This window comes from Nothobranchius furzeri, chromosome 15 (assembly GCF_043380555.1).
Source record: "Nothobranchius furzeri strain GRZ-AD chromosome 15, NfurGRZ-RIMD1, whole genome shotgun sequence".
Lineage (NCBI taxonomy): Eukaryota > Metazoa > Chordata > Actinopteri > Cyprinodontiformes > Nothobranchiidae > Nothobranchius > Nothobranchius furzeri.
Window position 1 is genome coordinate 19,820,274 of NC_091755.1, and position 12,257 is coordinate 19,832,530.

A 12,257-nucleotide genomic window follows, 5' to 3' on the forward strand; every position below is an offset into this window, starting at 1 on the left:
GCAAGATGCACCCCGAGGAGCGTCTTGCCACATGTCAGCACTCGGTCTGACTGAGCGCCTCCAGGAGAGAGGCCCAAGCAAGACGCGCCCCGAGGAGCATCTTGCCACATGTCTACACTGGGTCTGACTGAGCGCCTCCAGGAGAGAGGCCCAAGCAATACGCGCCCCGAGGAGCGTCTTGCCACATGTGAACAATGGGTCTGACTGAGGGCCTCCAGGAGAGAAGCCAAAGCAAGACGCGCCCCGAGGAGCTTCTTTCCACATGTCAACAATGGGTCTTACTGAGGGCCTCCATGAGAGAAGCCCAAGTAAGACACGCCCCGAGGAGTGTCTTGCCACATGTCAACACTGTGTCTGACTGAGCGCCTCCAGGAGAGAGGCCCAAGCAAGACGCGCCCCGAGGAGCGTCTTGCCACGTGTCAACACTGGGTCTGACTTAGCGCCTCCAGGAGAGAGGCCCAAGCAAGATGCGCCCCGAGGAGCGTCTTGCCACGTGTCACCACTGGGTCTGACTGAGCTCCTCCAGGAGAGAGGCCCCAGCAAGACGCGCCCCGAGGAGCGTCTTGCCTTATGTCAGCACTCGGTCTGACTGAGCGCCTCCAGGAGAGAGGCCCAAGCAAGACGCGCCCCGAGGAGCGTCTTGACACATGTCAACACTGGGTCTGACACAGGGCCTCCATGAGAGAGGCCCAAGCAAGACACGCCCCGAGGAGTGTCTTGCCAAATGTCAACACTCTGTCTGACTGAGCGCCTCAGGGAGAGAGGTCCAAGCAAGACGCGCCCCGAGGAGCGTCTTGCCACATGTCAATAGTCGGTCTGACTGAGCGCCTCAGGGAGAGAGGTCCAAGCAAGACGCGCCCCGAGGAGCGTCTTGCCACATGTCACTACTCGGTCTGTTTGAGCGCCTCCAGGAGAGAGGCCCAAGCAAGACGTGCCCCGAGGAGCGTCTTGCCACATGTCAACACTGGGTCTGACTGAGGGCCTCCATGAGAGAAGCCCAAGCAAGACGCGCCCCGAGGAGAGTCTTGCCACATGTCAACACTCTGTCTGACAGAGGGCATCCAGGAGAGAGGCCCAAGCAATATGAGCCCCGAGGAGCGTCTTGCCACATGTCACCACTGGGTCTGACTGAGCGCCTCCAGGAGAGAGACCCAACCAAGACGCGCCCTGAGGAGCGTCTTGCCACATGCCAACACTGGGTCTGACAGAGGGCCTCCAGGAGAGAGGCCCAAGCAAGACGCGCCCCAAGGAGTGTCTTGCCACATGTCACCACTGGGTCTGACTGAGCGCCTCCAGGAGAGAGGACCAAGCAAGATGCGCCCCAAGGAGCGTCTTGTCACATGTCAACACTGGGTCTTTCTGAGCGCCTCCAGGAGAGAAGCCCAAGCAAGACGCGCCCCGAGTAGCGTCTTGCCACATGTCAACACTGGGTCTGACTGAGGGCCTCCAGGAGAGAAGCCAAAGCAAGATGCACCCCGAGGAGCGTCTTGCCACATGTCAGCACTCGGTCTGACTGACCGCCTCCAGGAGAGAGGCCCAAGCAAGACGCGCCCCGAGGAGCGTCTTGCCACATGTCTACACTGGGTCTGACTGAGCGCCTCCATGAGAGAGGCCCAAGCAAGACGTGCCCCGAGGAGTGTCTTGCCACATGTGAACACTGGGTCTGACAGAGGGCCTCCAGGAGAGAGGCCCAAGCAAGACGCACCCCGAGGAGTGTCTTGCCACATGTCACCACTTGGTCTGACTGAGCACCTCCAGGAGAGAGACCCAAGCAACACGCGCCCCGAGGAGCGTCAGGCCACATGTCACTACTCAGTCTGACTGAGCGCCTCCAGGAGAGAGGCCCAAGCAAGACGCGCCCCGAGGAGCGTCTTGCCACGTGTCAACAATGGTTTTTACTGAGGGCCTCCGGGATAGAAGCCCAAGCAAGACGCGCCCCGAGGAGCTTCTTGCCTCATGTCAGCACTCGGTCTGACTGAGCGCCTCCAGGAGAGAGGCCAAAGCAAGACGCCCCCCGAGGAGCGTCTTGACACATGTCAACACTGGGTCTTACACAGGGCCTCCATGAGAGAGGCCCAAGCAAGACGCGCCCCGAGGAGTGTCTTGCCAAATGTCAACACTCTGTCTGACTGAGCGTCTCAGGGAGAGAGGTCCAAGCAAGACGCGCCCCGAGGAGCGTCTTGCCACATGTCAATACTCGGTCTGACTGAGCGCCTCAGGGAGAGAGGTCCAAGCAAGACGCGCCCCGAGGAGCGTCTTGCCACATGTCACTACTCGGTCTGTTTGAGCGCCTCCAGGAGAGAGGCCCAAGCAAGACGTGCCCCGAGGAGCGTCTTGCCACATGTCAACAATGGGTCTGACTGAGGGGCTCCAGGAGAGAAGCCCAAGCAAGACGCGCCCCGAGGAGCGTCTTGCCACATGTCAACACTGGGTCTGACTGAGCGCCTCCAGGAGAGAGGCCCAAGCAAGACACGCCCCGAGGAGCGTCTTGACACATGTCAACACTGGGTCTGACTGAGGGCCTCCATGAGAGAAGCCCAAGCAAGACGCGCCCCGAGGAGAGTCTTGCCACATGTCAACAATCTGTCTGACAGAGGGCATCCAGGAGAGAGGCCCAAGCAATACGCGCCCCGAGGAGCGTCTTGCCACATGTCACCACTGGGTCTGACTGAGCGCCTCCAGGAGAGAGACCCAACCAAGACGCGCCCTGAGGAGCGTCTTGCCACATGCCAACACTGGGTCTGACAGAGGGCCTCCAGGAGAGAGGCCCAAGCAAGACGCGCCCCAAGGAGTGTCTTGCCACATGTCACCACTGGGTCTGACTGAGCGCCTCCAGGAGAGAGGCCCAAGCAAGATGCGCCCCAAGGAGCGTCTTGTCACATGTCAACACTGGGTCTTTCTGAGCGCCTCCAGGAGAGAAGCCCAAGCAAGACGCGCCCCGAGTAGCGTCTTGCCACATGTCAACACTGGGTCTGACTGAGGGCCTCCAGGAGAGAAGCCCAAGCAAGATGCACCCCGAGGAGCGTCTTGCCACATGTCAGCACTCGGTCTGACTGAGCGCCTCCAGGAGAGAGGACCAAGCAAGACGCGCCCCGAGGAGCGTCTTGCCACATGTCTACACTGGGTCTGACTGAGCGCCTCCAGGAGAGAGGCCCAAGCAAGACGTGCCCCGAGGAGCATCTTGCCACATGTCAACACTGGGTCTGACTGAGTGCCTCCATGAGAGAAGCCCCAGCAAGACGCGCCCCGAGGAGCGTCTTGCCACATGTCAACAATGGGTCTGACTGAGGGCCTCCAGGAGAGAAGCCCAAGCAACACGCGGCCCGAGGAGCGTCTTGCCACATGTCACTACTCGGTCTGTTTGAGCGCCTCCAGGAGAGAGGCCCAAGCAAGACGTGCCCCGAGGAGCGTCTTGCCACATGTCAACAATGGGTCTGACTGAGGGGCTCCAGGAGAGAAGCCCAAGCAAGACGCGCCCCGAGGAGCGTCTTGCCACATGTCAACACTGGGTCTGACTGAGCGCCTCCAGGAGAGAGGCCCAAGCAAGACACGCCCCGAGGAGCGTCTTGACACATGTCAACACTGGGTCTGACTGAGGGCCTCCATGAGAGAAGCCCAAGCAAGACGCGCCCCGAGGAGAGTCTTGCCACATGTCAACAATCTGTCTGACAGAGGGCATCCAGGAGAGAGGCCCAAGCAATACGCGCCCCGAGGAGCGTCTTGCCACATGTCACCACTGGGTCTGACTGAGCGCCTCCAGGAGAGAGACCCAACCAAGACGCGCCCTGAGGAGCGTCTTGCCACATGCCAACACTGGGTCTGACAGAGGGCCTCCAGGAGAGAGGCCCAAGCAAGACGCGCCCCAAGGAGTGTCTTGCCACATGTCACCACTGGGTCTGACTGAGCGCCTCCAGGAGAGAGGCCCAAGCAAGATGCACCCCGAGGAGCGTCTTGCCACATGTCAGCACTCGGTCTGACTGAGCGCCTCCAGGAGAGAGGCCCAAGCAAGACGCGCCCCGAGGAGCATCTTGCCACATGTCTACACTGGGTCTGACTGAGCGCCTCCAGGAGAGAGGCCCAAGCAATACGCGCCCCGAGGAGCGTCTTGCCACATGTGAACAATGGGTCTGACTGAGGGCCTCCAGGAGAGAAGCCAAAGCAAGACGCGCCCCGAGGAGCTTCTTTCCACATGTCAACAATGGGTCTTACTGAGGGCCTCCATGAGAGAAGCCCAAGTAAGACACGCCCCGAGGAGTGTCTTGCCACATGTCAACACTGTGTCTGACTGAGCGCCTCCAGGAGAGAGGCCCAAGCAAGACGCGCCCCGAGAAGCGTCTTGCCACGTGTCAACACTGGGTCTGACTTAGCGCCTCCAGGAGAGAGGCCCAAGCAAGATGCGCCCCGAGGAGCGTCTTGCCACGTGTCACCACTGGGTCTGACTGAGCTCCTCCAGGAGAGAGGCCCCAGCAAGACGCGCCCCGAGGAGCGTCTTGCCTTATGTCAGCACTCGGTCTGACTGAGCGCCTCCAGGAGAGAGGCCCAAGCAAGACGCGCCCCGAGGAGCGTCTTGACACATGTCAACACTGGGTCTGACACAGGGCCTCCATGAGAGAGGCCCAAGCAAGACGCGCCCCGAGGAGTGTCTTGCCAAATGTCAACACTCTGTCTGACTGAGCGCCTCAGGGAGAGAGGTCCAAGCAAGACGCGCCCCGAGGAGCGTCTTGCCACATGTCAATACTCGGTCTGACTGAGCGCCTCAGGGAGAGAGGTCCAAGCAAGACGCGCCCCGAGGAGCGTCTTGCCACATGTCACTACTCGGTCTGTTTGAGCGCCTCCAGGAGAGAGGCCCAAGCAAGACGTGCCCCGAGGAGCGTCTTGCCACATGTCAACAATGGGTCTGACTGAGGGGCTCCAGGAGAGAAGCCCAAGCAAGACGCGCCCCGAGGAGCGTCTTGACACATGTCAACACTGGGTCTGACTGAGGGCCTCCATGAGAGAAGCCCAAGCAAGACGCGCCCCGAGGAGAGTCTTGCCACATGTCAACACTCTGTCTGACAGAGGGCATCCAGGAGAGAGGCCCAAGCAATATGCGCCCCGAGGAGCGTCTTGCCACATGTCACCACTGGGTCTGACTGAGCGCCTCCAGGAGAGAGACCCAACCAAGACGCGCCCTGAGGAGCGTCTTGCCACATGCCAACACTGGGTCTGACAGAGGGCCTCCAGGAGAGAGGCCCAAGCAAGACGCGCCCCAAGGAGTGTCTTGCCACATGTCACCACTGGGTCTGACTGAGCGCCTCCAGGAGAGAGGCCCAAGCAAGATGCGCCCCAAGGAGCGTCTTGTCACATGTCAACACTGGGTCTTTCTGAGCGCCTCCAGGAGAGAAGCCCAAGCAAGACGCGCCCCGAGTAGCGTCTTGCCACATGTCAACACTGGGTCTGACTGAGGGCCTCCAGGAGAGAAGCCCAAGCAAGATGCACCCCGAGGAGCGTCTTGCCACATGTCAGCACTCGGTCTGACTGAGCGCCTCCAGGAGAGAGGCCCAAGCAAGACGCGCCCCGAGGAGCGTCTTGCCACATGTCTACACTGGGTCTGACTGAGCGCCTCCAGGAGAGAGGCCCAAGCAAGACGTGCCCCGAGGAGCATCTTGCCACATGTCAACACTGGGTCTGACTGAGTGCCTCCATGAGAGAAGCCCCAGCAAGACGCGCCCCGAGGAGCGTCTTGCCACATGTCAACAATGGTTCTGACTGAGGGCCTCCAGGAGAGAAGCCCAAGCAAGACACGCCCCGAGGAGCGTCTTGACACATGTCAACACTGGGTCTGACAGAGGGCCTCCAGGAGAGAGGCCCAAGCAAGACGCGCCCCGAGGAGTGTCTTGCCACATGTCACCACTTGGTCTGACTGAGCGCCTCCAGGAAAGAGGCCCAAGCAACACGCGCCCCGAGGAGCGTCAGGCCACATGTCACTACTCAGTCTGACTGAGCGCCTCCAGGAGAGAGGCCCAAGCAAGACGCACCCCGAGGAGCGTCTTGCCACATGTCAACAATGGGTCTTAATGAGGGCCTCCAGGAGAGAAGCCCAAGCAAGACGCGCCCCGAGGAGCTTCTTGCCACATGTCAGCACTCGGTCTGACTGAGCGCCTCCAGGAGATAGGCCAAAGCAAGACGCGCCCCGAGGAGCGTCTTGACACATGTCAACACTGGGTCTGACAGAGGGCCTCCATGAGAGAGGCCCAAGCAAGACGCGCCCCGAGGAGTGTCTTGCCACATGTCAACACTGGGTCTGACAGAGGGCCTCCAGGAGAGAGGCCCAAGCAAGACGCGCCCCGAGGAGTGTCTTGCCACATGTCACCACTTGGTCTGACTGAGCGCCTCCAGGAGAGAGGCCCAAGCAACACGCGCCCCGAGGAGCGTCAGGCCACATGTCACTACTCAGTCTGACTGAGCGCCTCCAGGAGAGAGGCCCAAGCAAGACGCGCCCCGAGGAGCGTCTTGCCACGTGTCAGCACTCGGTCTGACTGAGCGCCTCCAGGAGAGAGGCCAAAGCAAGACGCCCCCCGAGGAGCGTCTTGACACATGTCAACACTGGGTCTGACACAGGGCCTCCATGAGAGAGGCCCAAGCAAGACGCGCCCCGAGGAGTGTCTTGCCAAATGTCAACACTCTGTCTGACTGAGCGCCTCAGGGAGAGAGGTCCAAGCAAGACGCGCCCCGAGGAGCGTCTTGCCACATGTCAATACTCGGTCTGACTGAGCACCTCAGGGAGAGAGGTCCAAGCAAGACACGCCCCGAGGAGCGTCTTGCCACATGTCACTACTCGGTCTGTTTGAGCGCCTCCAGGAGAGAGGCCCAAGCAAGACGTGCCCCGAGGAGCGTCTTGCCACATGTCAACAATGGGTCTGACTGAGGGGCTCCAGGAGAGAGGCCCAAGCAAGACGCGCCCCAAGGAGTGTCTTGCCACATGTCACCACTGGGTCTGACTGAGCGCCTCCAGGAGAGAGGCCCGTGCAAGATGCGCCCCAAGGAGCGTCTTGTCACATGTCAACACTGGGTCTTTCTGAGCGCCTCCAGGAGAGAAGCCCAAGCAAGACGCGCCCCGAGTAGCGTCTTGCCACATGTCAACACTGGGTCTGACTGAGGGCCTCCAGGAGAGAAGCCCAAGCAAGATGCACCCCGAGGAGCGTCTTGCCACATGTCAGCACTCGGTCTGACTGAGCGCCTCCAGGAGAGAGGCCCAAGCAAGACGCGCCCCGAGGAGCGTCTTGCCACATGTCTACACTGGGTCTGACTGAGCGCCTCCAGGAGAGAAGCCCAAGCAAGACGTGCCCCGAGGAGCATCTTGCCACATGTCAACACTGGGTCTGACTGAGTGCCTCCATGAGAGAAGCCCCAGCAAGACGCGCCCCGAGGAGCGTCTTGCCACATGTCAACACTGGGTCTGACTGAGCACCTCCAGGAGAGAGGCCCAAGCAAGACGCGCCCCGAGGAGCGTCTTGCCACATGTCAACACTGGGTCTGACTGAGCGCCTCCAGGAGAGAGGCCCGAGGAGCGTCTTGCCACATGTCACCTCTGGGTCTGACTGAGCGCCTCCAGGAGAGAGGCGCAAGCAAGAAACGCCCGAGGAGCGTCTTGACACATGTCAACACTGGGTCTGACTGAGCGCCTCCAGGAGAGAGGCCCAAGCAAGAAGCGCCCAGAGGAGCGTCTTGCCACATGTCAACAATGGGTCTGACTGAGGGCCTCCAGGAGAGAAGCCCAAGCAAGACGCGCCCCGAGGAGCGTCTTGCCACATGTCAACACTGGGTCTAATTGAGGGCCTCCAGGAGAGAGGCCCAAGCAAGACGCGCCCCGAGGAGCGTCTTGCCACATGTCACTACTCGGTCTGACTGAGCGCCTCCAGGAGAGAGGTCCAAGCAACACACCCCCGAGGAGCGTCTTGCCACATGACAACACTGGGTCTGACTGAGTGCCTCCATGAGAGAAGCCCCAGCAAGACGCGCCCCGAGGAGCGTCTTGCCACATGTCACTACTCGGTCTGACTGAGCGCCTCCAGGAGAGAGGCCCAAGCAAGACGTGCCCCGAGGAGCGTCTTGCCACATGTCAACAATGGGTCTGACTGAGGGCCTCCAGGAGAGAAGCCCAAGCAAGAAGCGCCCCGAGGAGCGTCTTGCCACATGTCAACACTGGGTCTGACTGAGCGCCTCCATGAGAGAAGCCCAAGCAAGACGCGCCCCGAGGAGAGTCTTGCCACATGTCAACACTGGGTCTGACAGAGGGCATCCAGGAGAGAGGCCCAAGCAATACGCGCCCCGAGGAGCGTCTTGCCACATGTGAACACTGGGTCTGACAGAGGGCCTCCAGGAGAGAAGCCAAAGCAAGACGCGCCCCGAGGAGCTTCTTTCCACATGTCAACAATGGGTCTTACTGAGGGCCTCCATGAGAGAAGCCCAAGCAAGACACGCCCTGAGGAGTGTCTTGCCACATGTCAACACTGTGTCTGACTTAGCGCCTCCAGGAGAGAGGCCCAAGCAAGACGCGCCCCGAGGAGCGTCTTGCCACGTGTCAACACTGGGTCTGACTTAGCGCCTCCAGGAGAGAGGCCCAAGCAAGATGCGCCCCGAGGAGCGTCTTGCCACGTGTCACCACTGGGTCTGACTGAGCTCCTCCAGGAGAGAGGCCCAAGCAAGACGCGCCCAGAGGGGCGTCTTGCCACGTGTCACCACTGGGTCTGATTGAGCACCTCCAGGAGAGAGGCCCCAGCAAGACGCGCCCCGAGGAGCGTCTTGCCTTATGTCAGCACTCGGTCTGACTGAGCGCCTCCAGGAGAGAGGCCCAAGCAAGACGCGCCCCGAGGAGCGTCTTGCCACATGTCAACACTCTGTCTGACTGAGCGCCTCCAGGAGAGAGACCCAAGCAAGATGCGCCCCAAGGAGCGTCTTGTCAGATGTCAACACTGGGTCTTTCTGAGCGCCTCCAGGAGAGAAGCCCAAGCAAGACGCGCCCCGAGTAGCGTCTTGCCACATGTCAACACTGGGTCTGACTGAGGGCCTCCAGGAGAGAAGCCCAAGCAAGATGCACCCCGAGGAGCGTCTTACCACATGTCAGCACTCGGTCTGACTGAGCGCCTCCAGGAGAGAGGCCCAAGCAAGACGCGCCCCGAGGAGCGTCTTGCCACATGTCTACACTGGGTCTGACTGAGCGCCTCCAGGAGAGAGGCATAAGCAAGACGTGCCCCGAGGAGCATCTTGCCACATGTCAACACTGGGTCTGACTGAGTGCCTCCATGAGAGAAGCCCCAGCAAGACACGCCCAGAGGAGCGTCTTGCCACATGTCAACAATGGGTCTGACTGAGGGCCTCCAGGAGAGAAGCCCAAGCAACACGCGGCCCGAGGAGCGTCTTGCCACATTTCAGCACTCGGTCTGACTGAGCGCCTTCAGGAGAGAGGCCCCTGCAAGACGAGCGCCGAGGAGCGTCTTGCCACATGTTAACAATGGTTCTGACTGAGGGCCTCCAGGAGAGAAGCCCAAGCAAGACGCGCCCCGAGGAGCGTCTTGACACATGTCAACACTGGGTCTGACAGAGGGCCTCCAGGAGAGAGGCCCAAGCAAGACGCGCCCCGAGGAGTGTCTTGCCACATGTCACCACTTGGTCTGACTGAGCGCCTCCAGGAGAGAGGCCCAAGCAAGACGCGCCCCGAGGAGCGTCTTGCCACATGTCAACACTGGGTCTGACTGAGGGCCTCCAGGAGAGAGGCCCAAGCAAGACGCACCCCGAGGAGCGTCTTGCCACATGTCAACAATGGGTCTTAATGAGGGCCTCCAGGAGAGAAGCCCAAGCAAGACGCGCCCCGAGGAGCTTCTTGCCACATGTCAGCACTCGGTCTGACTGAGCGCCTTCAGGAGATAGGCCAAAGCAAGACGCGCCCCGAGGAGCGTCTTGCCACGTGTCAACAATGGTTTTTACTGAGGGCCTCCGGGAGAGAAGCCCAAGCAAGACGCGCCCCGAGGAGCTTCTTGCCACATGTCAGCACTGGGTCTGACTGAGCGCCTCCAGGAGAGAGGCCAAAGCAAGACGCCCCCCGAGGAGCGTCTTGACACATGTCAACACTGGGTCTGACACAGGGCCTCCATGAGAGAGGCCCAAGCAAGACGCGCCCCGAGGAGTGTCTTGCCAAATGTCAACACTCTGTCTGACTGAGCGCCTCAGGGAGAGAGGTCCAAGCAAGACGCGCCCCGAGGAGCGTCTTGCCACATGTCAATACTCGGTCTGACTGAGCGCCTCAGGGAGAGAGGTCCAAGCAAGACGCGCCCCGAGGAGCGTCTTGCCACATGTCACTACTCGGTCTGTTTGAGCGCCTCCAGGAGAGAGGCCCAAGCAAGACGTGCCCCGAGGAGCGTCTTGCCACATGTCAACAATGGGTCTGACTGAGGGGCTCCAGGAGAGAAGCCCAAGCAAGACGCGCCCCGAGGAGCGTCTTGCCACATGTCAACACTGGGTCTGACTGAGCGCCTCCAGGAGAGAGGCCCAAGCAAGACACGCCCCGAGGAGCGTCTTGACACATGTCAACACTGGGTCTGACTGAGGCCCTCCATGAGAGAAGCCCAAGCAAGACGCGCCCCGAGGAGAGTCTTGCCACATGTCAACACTGGGTCTGACTGAGCGCCTCCAGGAGAGAGACCCAACCAAGACGCGCCCTGAGGAGCGTCTTGCCACATGCCAACACTGGGTCTGACAGAGGGCCTCCAGGAGAGAGGCCCAAGCAAGACGCGCCCCAAGGAGTGTCTTGCCACATGTCACCACTGGGTCTGACTGAGCGCCTCCAGGAGAGAGGCCCAAGCAAGATGCGCCCCAAGGAGCGTCTTGTCACATGTCAACACTGGGTCTTTCTGAGCGCCTCCAGGAGAGAAGCCCAAGCAAGACGCGCCCCGAGTAGCGTCTTGCCACATGTCAACACTGGGTCTGACTGAGGGCCTCCAGGAGAGAAGCCCAAGCAAGATGCACCCCGAGGAGCGTCTTGCCACATGTCAGCACTCGGTCTGACTGAGCGCCTCCAGGAGAGAGGCCCAAGCAAGACGCGCCCCGAGGAGCGTCTTGCCACATGTCTACACTGGGTCTGACTGAGCGCCTCCAGGAGAGAGGCCCAAGCAAGACGTGCCCCGAGGAGCATCTTGCCACATGTCAACACTGGGTCTGACTGAGTGCCTCCATGAGAGAAGCCCCAGCAAGACGCGCCCCTAGGAGCGTCTTGCCACATGTCAACACTGGGTCTGACTGAGCACCTCCAGGAGAGAGGCCCAAGCAAGACGCGCCCCGAGGACCGTCTTGCCACATGTCAACACTGGGTCTGACTGAGCGCCTCCAGGAGAGAGGCCCGAGGAGCGTCTTGCCACATGTCACCTCTGGGTCTGACTGAGCGCCTCCAGGAGAGAGGCCCAAGCAAGACGCACCCCGAGGAGCGTCTTGCCACATGTCAAAAATGGGTCTTAATGAGGGCCTCCAGGAGAGAAGCCCAAGCAAGACGCGCCCCGAGGAGCTTCTTGCCACATGTCAGCACTCGGTCTGACTGAGCGCCTCCAGGCGATAGGCCAAAGCAAGACGCGCCCCGAGGAGCGTCTTGACACATGTCAACACTGGGTCTGACTGAGTGCCTCCATGAGAGAAGCCCCAGCAAGACGCGCCCCGAGGAGCGTCTTGCCACATGTCAACACTGGGTCTGACTGAGCACCTCCAGGAGAGAGGCCCAAGCAAGACGCGCCCCGAGGAGCGTCTTGCCACATGTCAACACTGGGTCTGACTGAGCGCCTCCAGGAGAGAGGCCCGAGGAGCGTCTTGCCACATGTCACCTCTGGGTCTGACTGAGCGCCTCCAGGAGAGAGGCGCAAGCAAGAAACGCCCGAGGAGCGTCTTGACACATGTCAACACTGGGTCTGACTGAGCGCCTCCAGGAGAGAGGCCCAAGCAAGAAGCGCCCAGAGGAGCGTCTTGCCACATGTCAACAATGGGTCTGACTGAGGGCCTCCAGGAGAGAAGCCCAAGCAAGAAGCGCCCCGAGGAGCGTCTTGCCACATGTCAACACTGGGTCTAATTGAGCGCCTCCAGGAGAGAGGCCCAAGCAAGACGCGCCCCGAGGAGCGTCTTGCCACATGTCACTACTCGGTCTGACTGAGCGCCTCCAGGAGAGAGGTCCAAGCAACACACCCCCGAGGAGCGTCTTGCCACATGTCAACACTGGGTCTGACTGAGTGCCTCCATGA